We start from the raw sequence: 19,098 nt of genomic DNA, 5'->3' as shown, positions 1-19,098 counted from the left end.
AAAAAGGAGACATTACAACTGATACTGTGGAAATTCAGTATCAGGATAACTATAATCATAGTGGTTACTATGAGCAACTATATGCCAGTAAATTGGAAAATCTAGAAAAATGGAAACATTCCTAGCACATACAACCTACCAAGATAAAACCAGGAAGAAATTCAAAACCTGAACAGACCAATTACAAGTAATGAGATTTAAGTGATAATAAAAAGTCTCCCATTAAAGAAAAGCCTGGGACCTGATGTCTTTACTGCTGAATTCTACCAAACACTTAAAGAACTAACACCAGTCATACTGATACTATTCTGAAAAATAGAGGAGGAGGAAATGCTTCCAAACTCATTCTATGAGGCCAGTATTACCCTGATACTGGAACCAGACAAAGATACATTAAAAAAAAGAAAGAAAGGAAGGAAGGAAGGAAGGGAGGAAGGAAGGAAAGAAGGAAGGAAGGAAGGAAGGAAGGAAGGAAGGAAGGAAGGAAGGAAGGAAGGAAGGAAGGGAGGAAGGAAGGAAAGAAGGAAGGAAGGAAGGAAGGGAGGAAGGAAGGAAAGAAGGAAGGAAGGAAGGAAGGGAGGAAGGAAGGAAAGAAGGAAGGAAGGAAGGAAGGGAGGAAGGAAGGAAAGAAGGAAGGAAAGAAGGAAGGAAGGAAAACTACAGACCAATATCTCTGATAAATACTGATGTGAAAATCCTCAACAAAATACTAGCAAATCATATTCAACAATACATTAGAATGATTATTCCTCATGACCTAGTGGAATTTATCTCTGGGATGCAAGGATAGTTCAACATATGCAAATCAATCAATGTGATACATCATATCAACAGAATGAAGGATAAAAACCACATGATCATTACAATTGGTACTGAACAATCACTTTATAAAATACTACATCCTTTCTGATAAAAACTCTCCAAAAACTGGGATAGAAGACACATACATCAACATAATAAAAGCCATATACCACAAAACCACAGCTAGTGACATATTAAATGGGGGAAAAAAAAGAATTGTTTTCTTTAAGATCTGGAACATGACAGGTGTGCCCACTGTCACCATTGTTATTCAACCTTGTGCTGGAAGTCCTAGCTAGATCCATCAGACAAGATAAGGATACAAAGGTATCCAAAATGGAAAGGAAAAAGTCAAATTATTCTTGTTTGCAAATGGTATGATTTTATATTTGAAAAACAACTAGAGTCTATGAGAAGACAATTAGAACTAAAAAAAATTCAGTAAAGTTGCAAGACAGAAAATCAACATACAAAAATCAGTAGCATTACTGTATGCCAACAGTGAACAATGTCAAAAAGAAATAAAAAAGTAAGCCCATTTACAATCGACACACACAAAATTTAATACTTAGAAATTAACCAAAAAAGTGAAAGAGCTCTATAATGAAAACTATAAAATACCGACAAAAGAATTGAAGAGAACACTAAAAACAAAGAAAAATGTTCCATGTTAATGGGTTGGAAGAGTAAGTATTGTTAAAATGTCCATACTACCAAAAGCAATCTATAGAGTCAATGCAATTTCTATCAAAATACCAATGACATTCTTCACATAAAGAGATAAAAAAGAGGATTCACATTACCTGACTTCAAATTAAAATACAGAGCTGTAGCAACCAAAACAACATGGTCCTCGCTTAGAAACAGACACATGGGCCAATGGAACAGAATAGAGAACTCAGAAACAAATCCACACACCTACAGTGAACTGATTTTCAACAAAGTTTCCAAGAACATACACTGGGGAAAAGACAGTCTCTTCAATAAATTGTGCTGGGAAAACTGGATTTCCATATGCAGAATAACGAAACTAGAACCCTATTATTTGCCATATACAAAAAAAAAAAAATCAAAGTGGATTAAAGACTTAAATCTAATACCTGAAACTATTAAACTACTACAAAAAAGCACTGGGGAAATCTCCAGGACATTGGTCTAGGCCAAAATTTCTTGAGTAATACCCCACAAACACAGGCAAACAAAGCAAAAATGGATAAATGAGATCACATCAAGTTAAAAAGCTTCTGCACAGCAAAGTAAACAATCAATAAATTAAAAGGACAGCTCACAGAAAGGGAGAAAATATTTGCAAACTACGCATCTGACAGGGGACTAATAACCAGAATATATAAGGAACTCAGACTCCTCTATAGAAAAAAATCTAATAATCTGAAAAAAAAAAAGGGCAACAGATCTGAATAGAGATTTCTAAAAAGGATACATACAAATGGCAACAGGCATATGAAAAAGTGCTCAATATCATTGATCATCAGAGAAATGTATATCAAAACTGCAATGAGATATTTTCTCACCTCAGTTAAAATGGCTTATATCCAAAAAACAGGCAATAACGAATGCTGGTGAGGATGCGGAGAAAAAAGAACACTTGTACACTGTTGGTGGGAATGTAAACTAGTGCATCCACTATAGAAACAGTTTGGAGGTTTCTCAAAAAACTAAAAAGTTAGTTACCATAAGATCCAGCAATCCCACTGCTGGGTATATATAAAAAAGAAAGGTAATCAGTATATGAAAGAGATATCTGCACTCCTATGTTTGCTGCAACACTTTTTATAATAGCTAAGATTTGGAAGCAACTAAACGTTCATCAGCAGAATGAAGAAAATGTAGTACATATACACAATGAAGTATCATTCAGCCATAAAAATGAATGAGATCCAGTAATCTGCAATAACATGGATGAAACTGGAGATCATTATGTTAAGTAAAGTAAGCCAGGCACAGAAAGACAAACATCACATGTTCTTACTTATATGTGGGTTATCAAAATCAAAACAGTTGAACTCATGGACTTAGAAAATGGAAGGATGATTATTGGAGGCTGGGAAAGTTAGTGGAGGGCTGGGGGATGGGGGAGGAGAGGATGGTTAACAGGAAAGAAAATATTTGAAAAGAATGAATAAGACCTACTATTTGATCGCACAACAGGGTGACTATAATTGATAACAACTTAATCGTACATTTTAAAATAACTTAAAGAGCATAATTGGATTGTTTATAACTCAAATAATAAATGCTTGAGGGGACAGATACCCCATTCCTCATGATGTGCTTATTTCACATTGCATGCCGATAACAAAACATTTTGTTTAGTCCCATAAATATATACACCTACTGTGTACCCACATTTTTTAATCTAAAAAATAATTAAATGAGCCACTATATTGAGTGAATGTGCTAATATTTACAGTATATCTCAAATAATACTAAAAAGTAAACATGAAGGGGGTAAGTGGAGGGCAAGAAAAGGTGAGAAAACCAAGCGAACTAATACAAATATCTAATGAAAATAGCAGCAAAGAAATTAGTGTGAAAATAGGGTGGGAAGGGAATATAGTAATGGGCATTATTTAAGGAGTAAAACCTCACTAGACTAAAGATGTTATGCAAATAGTCTTGATACATTATATATTATGATACTTTTATCACAATGATATTTGCATGTTTACAGCTGACAATTTATTAGAAACCCAAGTTGTAGAAAAACTGTAATGGAAAACATCTTAGATAACTAAAAATAAGGATTTACAGACTTAAATTATATAATCAGAGCAATCAACTCTGATTTTATTTGATTTATATTTGAACAACAATGGTTTCAGAGCTGTGAATTATAGCTGAAAATTGTTTAGAAGCACTGATTAAAGTTTTAAGCACTTACATAAAAATATATTTTGGGAGATCTTTATTTTTTAAAAAGAATTTAGGTGTCTTCAAAAACATAGGAATTCTTGATAGAGATTTGAAGGTAAAAATAATGTTTTTGAACAACATTTTTTTCTAAGCTTTATAAAATATTGTATTCCACCAGAATTTAATATACTAGAAAATCCCTGTGGAGTGCACCAAAAAGATTTGTATGTAGTTCTTATGTCTTTTTTTCTGACTAATGGAAAACAAATGAAATGATGAAAAAGTCACATTAGATTCAGTCACACATCATAAATTGCCTTTCTTAGTGTGTCATTGTATAAAATGACTCAATGTGCCCCAGGGGAGAATTCCATTAGAACACATACCCTTTTCATTTAGAACCTAAGCTTCAAAAAGCAGAGAGGATAGAAAGTTAGTAACCTCATCTGAACAACTGATGTTATAATAAATGTAGGTAACTGTGGTTGGAAAACAAAGTGAAAACTTACAAAGAACGGAAAATTTCCTTTCTATAATACTCTCTATGTAACAAGAGGATTGATCAATATCTAAAGGCCTATTTTCTTTATTTGACCACTTAAAAATAGTATAGCCATTATGGAACACATTATGGTAGTTCGTCAGAAAATTAAAAATAGAACTATCATATGATCCAAAAATCCCACACCTGGTATTTATTCAAAGGAAAATAAATCAGTACAGGCATGCCTCAGAGACTGCTGTTTTGGTTCTTAATCCCCACAATGTAGTGAGTCACACAAATACTTTGGTTTTCCAGTGTGTGCAAAAGTTATATTTACACTATAGTGTAGTTTAGGTTTACAAAAGCATTATATCTAAAAACTATGTACATGCTTTAATTTCAAAACATATTTTATTGCTTAAAAATACTAACTGTCATCTGAGCCTTAAGTGAGTAGTAATCTTTTTACTGATGGAAGGTCTTGTCTTGATGTTAATGGCTGCTAACTGATTAGAGTGGTGGTTGCTGAAGTTTGGGATGGCTGTGGCAATTTTTTAAAAATAAGACAATAAATATGTAATTACTTCAAATAAAAACTTTACTTAAAAAAGGTTTGTGACAAAAATTTAATATCTGACTTGAGAAAAAATAATGAAAACATTAAACACTTTTTTGGGGGGGCACATTAATTGACTTTTTCTTTCATGAAAGATTTCTCTATAGCATCTGATGTTCTTTGATAGCATTACTCACAGTGGAACTTCTTTCAAAATTAGAGTCAGTCTTCTCAAACCTTGCCACTGCTTTATCAACTAAGTTTATATAATATTCTAAATTATGCATTGTTGTTTTAACAAAGTTCACAGCATCTTCATCAGGAGTAGATTCCATCTCAGGAAACCACTTTTATTTGCTCACTCATAAGAAACAACTCCTCATCAATTTTATCATGAGTTTGTAGCAATTAAGTCACATCTCACGGATCACTTCTAATTCAAGTTATCTTGCTATTTCCACCACATCTGCAATTGCTTCCTTTACTGGAGTTTTGAACCCTCAGTGTCATCCATGAGGGCTGGAATCAATTTCTTTGAAATTTCTATTAATGTTGATATTTTTACCTCCTCCCGTGTGTCATGAATTTCCTTCATGGCATCTGGAATGGTGAATCCTATGCAGAAGGTTTTCTACTTACTTTGCCCAGATCTGTCAGAGGAATCACTATCTACGGCAGGTCTAGCCTTACAAATGATAAGACCTGAAAGTCTAAATTACTCTTTGATCCATAGATTGCAGAATAGGTGCTGTGTTAGGAGGCATGAAGACAACATAAATCTCCTTATACATCTTCACTGGAGCTCTTGCATGACCAGATACATTGTCAATGTGCATTTTCTTACCAATAGGTATCAAAAGTGGGCTGAAAATGTTCAGTAAACCATACTACAGACAGATGTCCTGTTAGCCAGGCTTTATTGTTCTTAATGTAGAGCACAGGCAGAGTTGATTTAGAGTAATTCTTAAGAGCCCTAGGATTTTTGGAATGGTAAATGAATATTAGCTTCAACTTAAAGCCACCAGGTGCATTAATTTTGAAAAAGAGTGTTAGCCTGCCTTTGAAGCTTTGAAGGAAGACATTGCCATCATTTATTTTAACTGTGAAAGTCCTAGATGGCATCTTCCTCCAATACAGGGCTGTCTACGTTAAAAAAAAATACATTAAAAAATGTCATTAAGTGTAGCCTCCTTCATCGATGATGTTAGCGAAATCCTCTGGATAACTTGTTGCAGCTTTAAACCTCAGAACTTGTGACTTCCACTTTTGGGTTATGAAGATGGCTTCTTTCCTTAAAGCTCATTAAGTAAGCTCTGCTAGCTTCACACTTTGCTTTTACAGTTCCTTACCTCTCTTAGCCTCCATAGAATTGGACAGGGTTAGGGCCTTGCTCTGGATTAGGCTTTGGCTTAAGGAAATGTTTTGGCTGGGTTGATCTTCTATCCAGGCCACACAAACTTTATCCATATCATAATAAGGCTGTTTCACTTTCTTATCATTCGTGTGTTCACTAGAGTAGCACTTTTAATTTCCTTCAAGAATTGTCCTTGGCGTTCACAATTTGGCAAACTCCATGGCACAAGAGGCCTATCTTTAACTTATCTTAGCTTTGGAGGTGCCTTCTTTATTAAGCTTAATTATTTCTATTTGTTGATTTAAAGTAGAGACAGATCACTTTTCCTTTCACTTTAACACGTAGAGGCCACTGTATGGTTATCAAATGGCCTAATTTCAATATTGCTGTGTCTTAGGGACCAGATAGGCTCAAGGAGAGGGAGAAACACAGTGAAATTGCCAGTTGGTGGGGCAGTTAGAACACACACAATATTTATCAATTAAGTTTGTTGTCTTATATTGGTGTGCTAAGTGGCATCCAAAAACAATTACGAAAGTAGCATCAAAGATCCCTGATCACAGAACACCATAACATATAGAACAGTAATAATTTGAAATATTGCAAGAATTACCAAAATTTGACACAGAGACATGAAATGAGCACATACTTTTAGACAAATGACACCAACAGAGTTGTTCAATGTAGAGTTGTGACAAACCTTTATTTTCTAAAAAAGAAAATATATGTGAGGTATAATAAAGTTCAATAAAACTAGGTGTGCCAGTGTATTGAAGTTATATATGCACACACACCCGTATTTATTGCAGCACTATTCACAATAGCCAAGGTATGGAATGGACCTAAGCCAAGATATAATGGAGATATATATATATATATATATATATATACACACACACACACACACACACACACACACACACACACACAATGGAATACCATTCGGCCATAATAAAGAATGAAATCATTTTATTCAGGGCAACACGGATAAGCCTGGAGGTTATTATTTTAAGTAAAATAATTCAGGCATGGAAAGATAAATACTGTATGTTCTTACTCATATGTGGGGGCTAAAATGTTGAGCTTATAGATGTAAAGAGTAGAATAGTGGGTAATAGAAATGGGGAAGTGGAGGACAGAGAGGGGTTTGTTGACAGTCATAAAATAACATCTAGATAGAAAGAACCAGTTCTAGTCTTCCATACCCCTGTGGAGTGACTGTAGTTAACAATTTATTGTGTATTGTCAAATACCTAAAGGACAATTTTGAGTGTTCCCAACTCAAATAAACAGCAAATATTTGAGATGATAAAATTATTAATTACTCTAATTTCATCACTATATATTGCAGGTATGTATTGAAATATTATTCTGTACCCCAGAAATATGTACAAGTATTACATGTCAATTAAAAATAAAATTAGAAAAATATCCAACAATTATTTTTAAAAGTATATACAAGTTCTTCTGTTAAGTAAATGGTGGCAACATTTGGGGACATAGGTCACAAAAAGTTAAATTTTCTTTTTCCATAAACTGATTATGTGAATTATTTCAAGTGATGGGCTTAATTTTACTACATATTTTAAAATAATGGTCCATGTAGACCCATGCTAAATACCAATAAACCTTGAATTAAATACTATGTTTGTCTGATTCTAAATGATTATCTGTCTTTCAAACACACACACACACAATTAAAAATTCTCTCAAAATGAAAAAGAATGAAAAGTGTTTTTGCATTCATGCCCTGCTACATAATACTTATAATCCACTTACTGTAACAACCCTCTCAGCTTTGCAAATGATATGTAGTAATTGGTGCACAATCCAAAACCGGTAGGCACTATTCACATAGAATATAATTTGACTGGTACATCCTGTATCTTTGGTATTTGCCCAAGTATTTACTTTTCATTATAAGGACAAAGAATTTTCATATTGATAATGATGGGCACATACAGACAAAAAAGGATTTTAAAAACAGTGTCCATAATGTTGTCAGTAAAATTAAGATGCTTGCTAGGCGTGGTCTTTATCATTGCTTAATCCCTTTATCATCTAAACTACGTGTGGAGTTTCTCCTTATTTGAGGTTATTTTTTAAACTTTTTATTGATAGCTATTATTTAGAAAAAAAAGTGTTAGTATTGAAAGACACAAAAATAAGGACACTATATTTGTTATATGAGCATATATTATCATCCTCATTTCTACTTCTACACCATATCCACCCCTTCATTTTTATAGAATCTCAACTCTTTAAAAGAAACTATTTTTATTTTTTCACTCTCAATTTGTCTCAGATTTTAGCTGTTGTGTAGTAACAACATTTATAACTTGAGTATCTAGTTTACTCTCTTTTTGTCCATCAAAACTCGTGAACGTTTTGATTTTATTGCATAAACACATTTTCAACATAGTAATTTTTCCAGCCCTTTCTAAGTTCTAGAGCTAAGTTCTTTTCCTTCATCTTTTTCTTTTTTTCTTTTTTTCTTTTAAGCTTTCCACACTCATGGTTGGTCAAATTCTAGTCAAACACTATCTAATAGTAATACAATACAACTACACTAAGTATAGAGTAGGTCACTTACACACTCATGCAGTATAAAGAAAAAGGTGAAATTAATTGGATTTGTATAATATATTTAAACCATTATGTTCAAAGTATTTTGGACATTGATAAACAGTCCTTAGCAGATAAATGGCATGACTTAACAATATGCACCGTTCATAGTCAAGATGTTAACAAAAAATATATATAGTGTATAAGCATCCTGGAAATTAGCAAAACCTGAGGAAATTGCAAGAATTACAAGTAGCATAAAATATATCTCAGCATCCTAATAAAAAGGTTTTTTGAAACAGTAATCAACTAAGTTACCGAAAAATTAAGAATGACACTTTTCTTGCACGAGAGGAATGAGATTATACCTAATACACTATTAATAATAAAAACATTTATTTTAATAAAATTATTTTTGATAAGCCAGCAAAATTATAATTTATTTGAAATAATTTTAATAAAATAATTATAGAATATGGCTGTCAAAAAGAGCTCATGATTTTAAAGAGATGACTTGAACCATGCAAATTATAACAAATAATATTATTGTTGTTCCATTGGTTACACTTTCACTTATGTTTTTCACACAGTGTCTAATCTAATATCATTTTTGGAAAGCTGCTGGTATGCTTACTACTGCTTTCTTCTTCTCTTAAAGTAATTAAAAACGACTTTGTTTTTCTGTTTTGATAATTTCAAAACTCTGTGTTACAACCATAATTTCCACATGTCCATTAGCAATTCCCTTTGTAACAAAAGTTATATGCTTTGTCTTTTAAACTAAAATTTTATTTTATTTTCTGCCAAAAAAGTTTTACTAAATCAGAAAATAATATTCTATTTAAAAGAAACACAACTAAAAAGAGATGGTCAAAAACTGAAAGTTCTGGTTTCTTCAAAGCTGTTGAACATCATGAGAAAATGTTGGAATTAAAATAAAATGGAATAAAATTAAATATAATACAGATGTAGAAATACAGATATCTCAATTAAAAAAAAAGTCCCTCTAGGCATATCTTCATTGTAGAATTAAAAATATAGACGTAAAATCTATATAAGTGTTTATATGTACATTTATCTCTATCCAAGACTGAAGAAAAAGGCAAATTCATGAGTGGGAAGAAAAAGGCAGACATCTTATCTGCAGCTCATTCTTCTACCTTTGAGGATGCTTGAGGAGAAAGAAAAATAAAAACATGATTTTGTCAAAATTATTTGTAAATATGCTAATCAATCATCTGATGGCCTCTAACAGAAAAATATAATAGAGATTCTTAATCTGTGAAATGTTTTTAGCATGGTCTGTCTGGGCTGCTTATGGTAAATGAACCTAGAATGTATGTATTTATGGGGTGTGGCCAGTTGTACAGCTGACTTGGTGCAAACTTGCTGTTGAGCATGAATAGTGTGCATTTCTTTTGTATTTAGAGCCCAATGACATCACAACAATTGTTCAAAATCATCCACAAGGCATTGACATGACAAAAAATAGCTTACAGGTCAAATCAGGGCTTTCATCTCTCCCTTCCTCCACCAGAGAGCAAAATGTTAAGCATTTTACAGCATATCATTTTCATCATCCCCCTTATATTTATTTTCATTATAAACAAAAAGCCCCTCCCTTCCCTTCCCTTTTCTTCCCCTCCCCTCCCCTCTCCTCCTCTTTCTCTTCCCTTCTCTTCCCTCCTCTCCTCTCCCCTCCCTTCCCCTCCCCTCCCCTCTCCTCTCTTTTCTTTCTTTTATTTTTTCTTTTCTTTCCTGACAGAGTCTTCCTCTGTTGCCTAGGCTAGAGTGCAGTGGCATGATCTCAGCTCACTGCAGCCTCTACCACCCGGGTTGAAGCAAGTCTCCTGCCTCAGCCTCCCAAGTAGCTGCAATTACAGGCTTTTGCCACCACACACAGCTAATTTTTTTTTTTTTTTTTTTTTTTCTGTAGAGATGGTGTTTCACCATGTTGGCCAAGTTGGTCTTCAACTCCTGACCTCAAGTGATCTGCCTGCCTGGACCTCCCAAAGTGCTGGGATTACAGGCATGAGCCACCACCATGCCCAGCCAAAAAGCTCCATCTTTAAAGAGTTTCTCTCCTTTCTTTGTCTGATCTAAAATATGCATCTTTTGTTAGGTCGCTGCTTCTCATATAGTATCGTGAGCATTTGCTAATTTTAACATAGCCCATGCTCACTGGACGAGGCCTGATAGAAAATGCCAGGTTTAGCTATGTAATTATTGAAGTATATAATGGAGATGCTTCACTGTGTAATTATTGGAGTATATAATTGGAGATGCTTCAAGATCAGTATTGTTCCCTTTCTGTAAAATAATTTTCACATGCATCACTGAGGGCTCTGTTGTTTTAAAACGAAACAGGGAGCTTACCAAAAAAGAACCCAGGAATCTGTGTTGATGTTTCTCAGGTTCTAGCATGACTTACCTGTGACACATGTTTACATGCATTTATTTCTTTCTTTTTGGATTTTAAGAACAGTCTGAAAATGGGCAGCGTCTCAAATTCTTTGGGTCAAATTTGACAATCTGAATCAGTATATTCTCAACAAATAATGAAGAGTGAACACATTTAGTAGCATGGCTACTGCTTCTTCCACCCTGCAGTTCACTAATCTAAAAAATAAATAAATCACATAAATCATAAACAAATTTAAAAAATATTTTTTATAAAAAAGTTATTAAATTAAATAATAAAATTTTTAAAATGTAGAGTCCAAATAGGAGCAGGAATATAAGGATTTAATAAGAACTATAAAATGCTCAAAATAAATCAATAAAGAAATCAGTAAAGGCCTCTGGAAGTAGTAAGAATCATGAATTGGTGTTTGTGTGTGTAAAAGTGAGGACTGCAACATGGGGCAGAGGTGGTTGTGAAGCAATGCTGAAAAGACAAGTTAGGGAACACAAGTAAGCTGGATTTTTCCTCTCGAAGGCAAATATTGCCTCAACTTACACCGACAGCACAAGCCATCAGGAACTGTGGGACAAGATAAGGATATTGTGAAAGCACTGCTGAGGTGAGGACTGAATGCTACCAGGCAGGGGTTTACCCACTCACCATTGGGAATTAATTCCCAAAGTCTGCTTTCTTCTAAAACCACAAGCTTTTTGTCCAGGAATAAGTCTTTGACCAAAAGAGTTTCCTGATGGAGATGCAATAAAGGGAAATGGCTACAGGTTGGGACTTTGAGGATAGCTAAGTAAGGAGCCCAGCAGATCCTCTCCCGAACAGGCAAAAGAAAAACTGAACAATATTGTCAAAAACATAATTTAAAGACTGCACAGTGACAAGGCAAATTTAGCAACACATCTTCAAAATATCTGCTAAATGTCAGAACAATTGTAGTGTGTACTCTGTTAATCACAGGCTACTCTCCCTGTTGCTTCCCATCTCCACTGTGAAGAAATTCCACATGGCCAAGCAGAGCAGGAATAGCAGCTCCCTTGTCTGACTGCACAAGGTTGACTTTTGTTGGACCAAAATGCAGAGAAAATCCATGCTCAGATTTTAAAAGTCTCATCTAAGGCCATGTAGTCAGTTAGTGGACCAATCTGGCTGAAAGCTCTAAGAATTCTTGCACTTCAGAGGGTCTTAACAGCAAGCCATGCATTTTTTAAATTTTCACATTTGGTTCCCCAACCTGAATCTGCCTGAAATCTCTCATTCCTCCTACTTTTTGGAATATTCCTAAATGCAAATCTTACCTATAATCTGTCTTTCATAGAATTTTATACCCAGATACTTTTTATTTACATTGTAAAGAACCTCCCCCATCCTCATCATATGCAACATTTTTTACAAATAATTTCTCTCTCCTCTTTGCCTGAACTAAAATATTGGATCTCTTCTGAGATCACTCTTTCTTCTATGTCATCTATAGAAGGTTGCTAATTTTCCTGTAGCCCATGGCCCTAATGTCCCAAGGTGATATAGTGCTATCATTCATATGCTTTGTTCCCATTTCTAGGTTTATCTCTTTAGGCAATAACATCTTCAATTGATTTTTCATTAGCAGAATTTCCTAAACCTATAGAAATGAGTCCAAATTGACTGAAAATCTGGACTCTGGGTCACAATTTACTTTCCAGACATCATCCTAGATGACTTCTATATCTTCATAGATGATCAAGTGAATACATTTGTTTCATAATCTCAATACCACTCTGACTTCTATGGCCTGTTTTCCACACTTTCGTAGAATTTTCCCTCCTTAGACAGCTCATTTGGTCATATCATAACCTAGAATTTGGTCGCACCATAATTGTATTAGTCTGTTTTCACACTGCTGAAAAAGGCATAACCAAGACTGGGAAGGAAAAGAGGTTTTAATTGGACTTACAGTTCCACATGACTGGGAGGCCTCTGAATCATGGTGCAAGGTGAAAGGCATGTCTTACATGGCAGTGGCAAGAGAAAATGAGGAAGAAGCAAAAGCAGAAACCCATGATAAAACCATCAAATCACGTAAGACTTATTCACTAGCACGAGAATAGCACAGGAAAGATCAGCTCCCATGATTCAATTACCTCTGCCTGAGTGCCTCCTACAACACATGGGAATTCTGGAAGATACAATTCAAGTTGAGATTTGGGTGGGGACACAGGCAAACCGTATCAATAATTTTTTATATAATTTAAAAAACCTCACCTAATCTTCATAATAAATTAACTTCTACTTTTCTCAATCCCTTATTTCTACCTCTGTTGTGCTTTGGCTTTCTTAAGCTTTTAAATATTCTCTTTCTTTCCTATGATACCCTTTTACTTTTAGCTTTAGTCCCTTTTTCTTTTTTTTTTTTTTTCTTTTTTTTTTACAGAGTCTCGCTCTGTCTCCAGGCTGGATTGCAGTGGCGCAATCTCTGCTCACTACAACCTCCGCCTTCTGGGTTCAAGAGATTCTCCTGCCTCAGCCTCCCAAGTAGCTAGGACTACAGGCAAGTACCACCATGCCAAACTAATGTTTGTATTTTTAGTAGAGATGGGGTTTCACCATGTGGGCCAGGATGGTCTTGATCTCTTGACCTCATGATCCACCCACCTGGGCATCCCAAAGTGTTGGGATTACAGGCGTGATCCACCATGCCCAGCCAGTCCCTTTTTTTAACCAAAATGTTTTTTATTCAACCACAATTGCACTTAACCCATTTAACCACCTTATTTTTTTAAAACTTTCTATATTCGTAGAATTATACGTATTAATAGTTAGCCTTTTGTTAATCCTAACATTCATTTTTTTTTCCTGGTGTTTCTGGAGCCTAGATAATCATGATACAGTTTAAATTTGTGGTTTCTAGTCTCCAGTTGTTTATCAATCTTTCTTTGTACTATTTATTCTTTTTAAATAGTCTGATTTTTAATGTTTGTGGGTACACAACAGGTGTATACATTTATGGGGTAGATGAGATATTCTGATACAGGCATGCAATGTGAAATAATCACATCATGAAGAATGGAGTATCCATTCATCCCATCAAGCATTTATCATTTGTATAAAAAGCAATCTAATTGTACTCTTTTGGTTATTTTTAAATGTACAATTAAATTATCATTGACTATAGTCATGCTGTCGTGTTATCAAATCGTATGTCTTATTCATTCTTTCTAAATATTAGCCATCTCCACCTCTCCCTGCCAGCACCCCACTACCCTTCCCAGCCTCTAGTAACTATCCCTATACTTTCTATGTCCATGAGTTTGTTTTGATTTTTAGATCCCACAATTAAGTGAGAAAATGTGATCTTTGTCTCTGTGCTGGACTTATTTCACTTAGCATAGTGACCTCCAGTTCCCTCCATGTTGTTGCAAATGACAGAATCTCATTTGAGTAGTACTCCATTGTGTATATGTACCACATTTTCTTTATTCATTCATCTGCTGATAGACACTTACATTGCTTCCAAATCTCAGTTATTGTGAACAGTGCTACAACAAACATGGGAGTACAAATATCTCCTTCATATACTGATTTTCTTTCTTTTGAGTACGTACCCAGCAGTGGAAATGCTAGATCATATGGTAGCTCAATTTTTAGTTTTCTGAGGAAGCTCCAAACTGTTTCCATAGTGATTGTGCTAATTTACCTTCTCACCAACAGTGTACAAGGGTTGACTTTTCTCCACATCCTCACCAGTATTTGTTATCGCCTGTCTTTTGGATGTAAATCATTTTACCAGGGGTGAGAGGATATCCCATTCTTAGATACATTTCTTAGAAATGCTTAGGATTTTCATTTCTCTGAAGATCAGTGGTGTTGATCACCTTTTCAGATGCCTGTTTGCATTTGTATGTCTTCTTTTGAGAAATATCTATTCAAATATTTTGCCTACTTTTTGATTGGATTATTAGATATTTTCCTATAGAGTTGTTTAAGCTCTTTAAATACTCTAGTTATTAATCCCTCATCAGAGGGGTAGTTGTCTTTTCACTTTGATTATAATTTCCTTTGCTAGGCAAAAGCTTTTTAACTTGATGTGATCCCATTTGTCCATTTTTGCTTTGGTTGCCTGTGCTTGCAGGGTATTGTTCAAGAAATCTTTGCCCAGACTAATATCCTGGAGAATTTCCCCGATGTTATCTTGTAGTAGTTTCACAGTTTGAGGTCTCAGATTTAAGTCTTTAATTGATTTTGATTTGATTTTTGTATAAGGTGAGAGACAAAGGTCTAGTTTCATTCTTCTGCATATGGAGATCCAGTTTTCCCAGTATCATTTATTGAGGAGACTTTCTTTTCCCCAATGTATGTTCTTGGAAACTTTATTGAAATGAGCTCCCTGTAAGTACGTGGATTTGTTTCTGGGTTTTCTATTCTGTTTCATTGGTCTACGTTTATTTATTTATGTACTATTTTTTTTCATTCCAGTACCATGCTGTTTTTGTTACTACAGCTCTGTAGTATAATTTGAAGTCAGGTAATGTGATTAGTCCAGTTTTGTTCTTTTTACTTAGGATATCTTTGGCTATGCTGAGTCTCTTATGGTTCCATATATATATTAGGATTTTTTTTCTATTTCTGTGCAGAATGTCATTGATCTTTTGATAGGGATTGCTTTGAATCTATATATTGCTTTGGGTAGTAGAGACATTTTAACAATATTTAATCTTCCAAACCATGAACATGAAATACCTTTCCATTTTTTGTTGTCCTCTTCAATTTTTTTTCCTCAGTACTTTATAGTTTTCCTTATAGGGATCTTTCACTTTTTTGGTTAGTTAACCCCTAGGTATCTAATTTTATTTGTGGTTATTGTAAGTAAGATTTAAAAAAAATTTTTTTCAGATTGCTCACTGTTGGCATTTGAAAATGCTACTGACATTTGATTTTATATCCTGCAACTTTACTGACTTTTTAAAATTAGTTCTAATAGGTTTTGTGGGTATCTTTAGGTTTTTTCAAATATAAGATCATGTCTACAAACAAGGATATTTTGACTTCTTCCATTTCAGTTTGGATGTCCTTTATTTCTTTCTCTTGACTGATTGCTCTAGTTAGGACTGCCAGTATTGTGTCGAATAACAGGGGTAAAAATGGGCGTCTTTATCATGTTCTAGTTCTTAGAGGAAAGGCTTTCAGTTTTTTCCACATTCAGTGTGATTCTAGCTGTGGGTCTGTCATATATGGCTTTTAATTATGTTGAAGTATGTTCCTTCCATCTCCAGTTTTTTGGCAGTTTTATAATGAAGCAATGTTGAATTTTATCAAATGCTTTTTCAGCATCAATGGAAATGATCTCATGGTTTTACCCTTCATTCTGTTGATGTGATGCATCACATTTACTGATTTATGTATGTTGAATCATCCTTGCATCCCAGGGAAAAATTTCTACCAATCTTTCTTTGTAACCCTTGAAAATGCCAATGGTCAATGTCATCTCATACTTCCTATGGGATCTCACTGAAATAATCATTACCAATCTTAACCCTAAGCACACTAACCTTTGTCTCAGCTTCTCTTAATCTTTGTCTCTGTCTCTCACAATCTGTCTTTATCTCCTTCTCTAAGAACCCAGGCCTCTTACTTCACAGAGAAAATGAATATTATAAAATAGCAACTCCCTTATGTTTCCATAATATAAAAAGAAAATACTTTGTACATATGTTCCCTTCCTGTAATCCTATATTAGAGTAGTAGGTTTCTTTCCTGTTTAACTTTAATCTAATCTATTCTAGCCTGGATCCTATTACATTTTATATTTTGGGGGAATCTATGTAATTAAATGTTTCCTTTCTCCAAATTCTGTATTTTTATATTTTCTCTCTTCTCTATTTTCTTTAGCATACACTTGGCTCAACCCCTTCCCAGCTTACAAATATATACAAACAAACAATATAATCTGAGAAAACTACTCTCCCCTATCTAATTTGGGTTTCTTTTTAGGTGTCACTTTTTCTTTCCTTCATTCCACTATAATTTTCCTAGAGATAAAATATATACAAACTATCTTGTATTAATATTTTATAATAAAAATAGGAAAATTGATAATTTAATAACAAATAAAATATTTACAAAAGAGTCAATGATTTTCCTTAGGACTCAACTCATTAGTTTTTTGCATTTATTTAAACAACTATGGAGAATATATTATTCCTAGTGTCACACATAAATAATTTATACATTAACAATTTTCTTCTCAGTCTCACAGATACCCAGTTTCCCTTTGCTTCCAGAGCCTACATGGAAGGTAGTGATTGGTCTGGCCACTGTGATATGAAGGTAAGTAATGTGTGACATATTGGAGCTGAGGCAGTGAAGATGCCCGCATAATTATCCAGTCTCTGTTCTTTTTGTCGACATAATGGTAGAAGCCTTCTGTAGAGAATACGGAGCTGCAATATGAAGGCCAACAAGTTCACTGAGTCACTGCATGCAGTATAGATGTCCTTAGGAATTTCCTTGTCTTGCAGAGGATTTTGCATGTGTTAGGAACTAATTATTCTGCATAATCCAGGTTGACTGGCAGATTGTTGCCTCTCTTGGGGTTGATACCTTTTCTGAACCAGTATACTTCTCTTTTTGGTGATCTTTCTCTTTAGCCTCTGACACAATTGATTGCATTTGTATTTCTGAGGCACTTTTCCCCTTGACTTCCATCATTGCCTTCTGGCCTGCTTCCTTGGATCAGCTCATTCTATACATCAGAATTTGTTGTTTATCATATGGACTTTATCTCCTGTTAACAATTTTATATGAAATAGGATGTTTGGTTTAAATATGATGGACAACACATTTAAACTGGCATGAGCAACCAGTGGATGATAGTTCAGGTATGTTTCTCTTTTCTTAGAAAATTATTTATTTATTTTAAATTAAACAAAATTTTATTTATAATGTAAGACATGTTTTAATCAATATTTCTGTGGTAGTTTCTACACATAATTTAACTACACTCTTTGCTATATGCCCACTTTTGCCCTCCTGATAGTAAACTGACATCAGCTGTTACATACAGGTCCCATATGAAATTCTCAGAGGAAATGTGTATACTGGGATTTCCAGAGCAGGACTATGGCTGACCAATCCTTAGGGATATGAGGGGGTAGTAAGTTTGGTTATATGGATCAATCATGGGTGCCAAAGATAAAATATTTGCTCTTAATGACTTCTTTCAGCCAATATTCAAACAAATGTAATGGTGTTCTAAAGTGAAGGGAAGAAGTTTTGTAAGGAAGACCCTGAACGTTACTAGAAAAAGCAAAGAAGGTGAATAGACTGTGACATAGATGCATCCTGTACTTTAATTTGTGTTTTCTTTTTAATTAAGTGTAAACATAATTAACCTGAAGAAATAGATGGTACTCAAATTCAAGAAATTTTGCACTTCATAAAATAATTCTATAATAAATTTAGATTTATCTAAATTTATATTTTCTAATAACAAATGCTTTTAATTTTTGTTTATAAAATAAACATCAAAATTATAAAATAATTTTAAAATTATACTAGTATATATTTGATTCTGAAAAGTAGCACAGTTTTGATTACATCATCAATTCTGTCACGTCACACTGTTTTGATAGATTAAAAATGGGTAAAACTAATGTGACAAAGCAAAAAAAGATATCAATCTTAATATTTTAGTAAGGAAACTTTTGAAGAGTTTAAGCCAAACATTGTTTAAATGAACTTTAAAGTTACAGTTTGTCTCAACATAAAGACAGACACCTATTCCTTATGCAAAGGGCCTTAACACAATGAAGAACAACTGAGGAGAGTATTTTTTCTTCTAACATATCAGAAATATTCACTTAGGTCTGTACATTATACTAATTAAAGTTATATTTTTTATTTATTTCTTTATAAATATTCACTTAGGTCTGTACATTATACTAATTAAAGTTATATTTTTTATTTATTTCTTTATAAGGAATGCATTAAAATAATGGAAATGTATCTCAATATTATACCATAATAGGCCAGCAGTAAGTACTTCTTAAATAAATGAATCAATAATATTTTGCTTA

Source organism: Pan troglodytes, chromosome 1 (assembly GCF_028858775.2).
Source record: "Pan troglodytes isolate AG18354 chromosome 1, NHGRI_mPanTro3-v2.0_pri, whole genome shotgun sequence".
Taxonomy (NCBI): Eukaryota; Metazoa; Chordata; class Mammalia; order Primates; family Hominidae; genus Pan; species Pan troglodytes.
The sequence above is the reverse complement of the archived record's forward strand: the minus strand, read 5'-3'. Positions refer to the sequence as shown.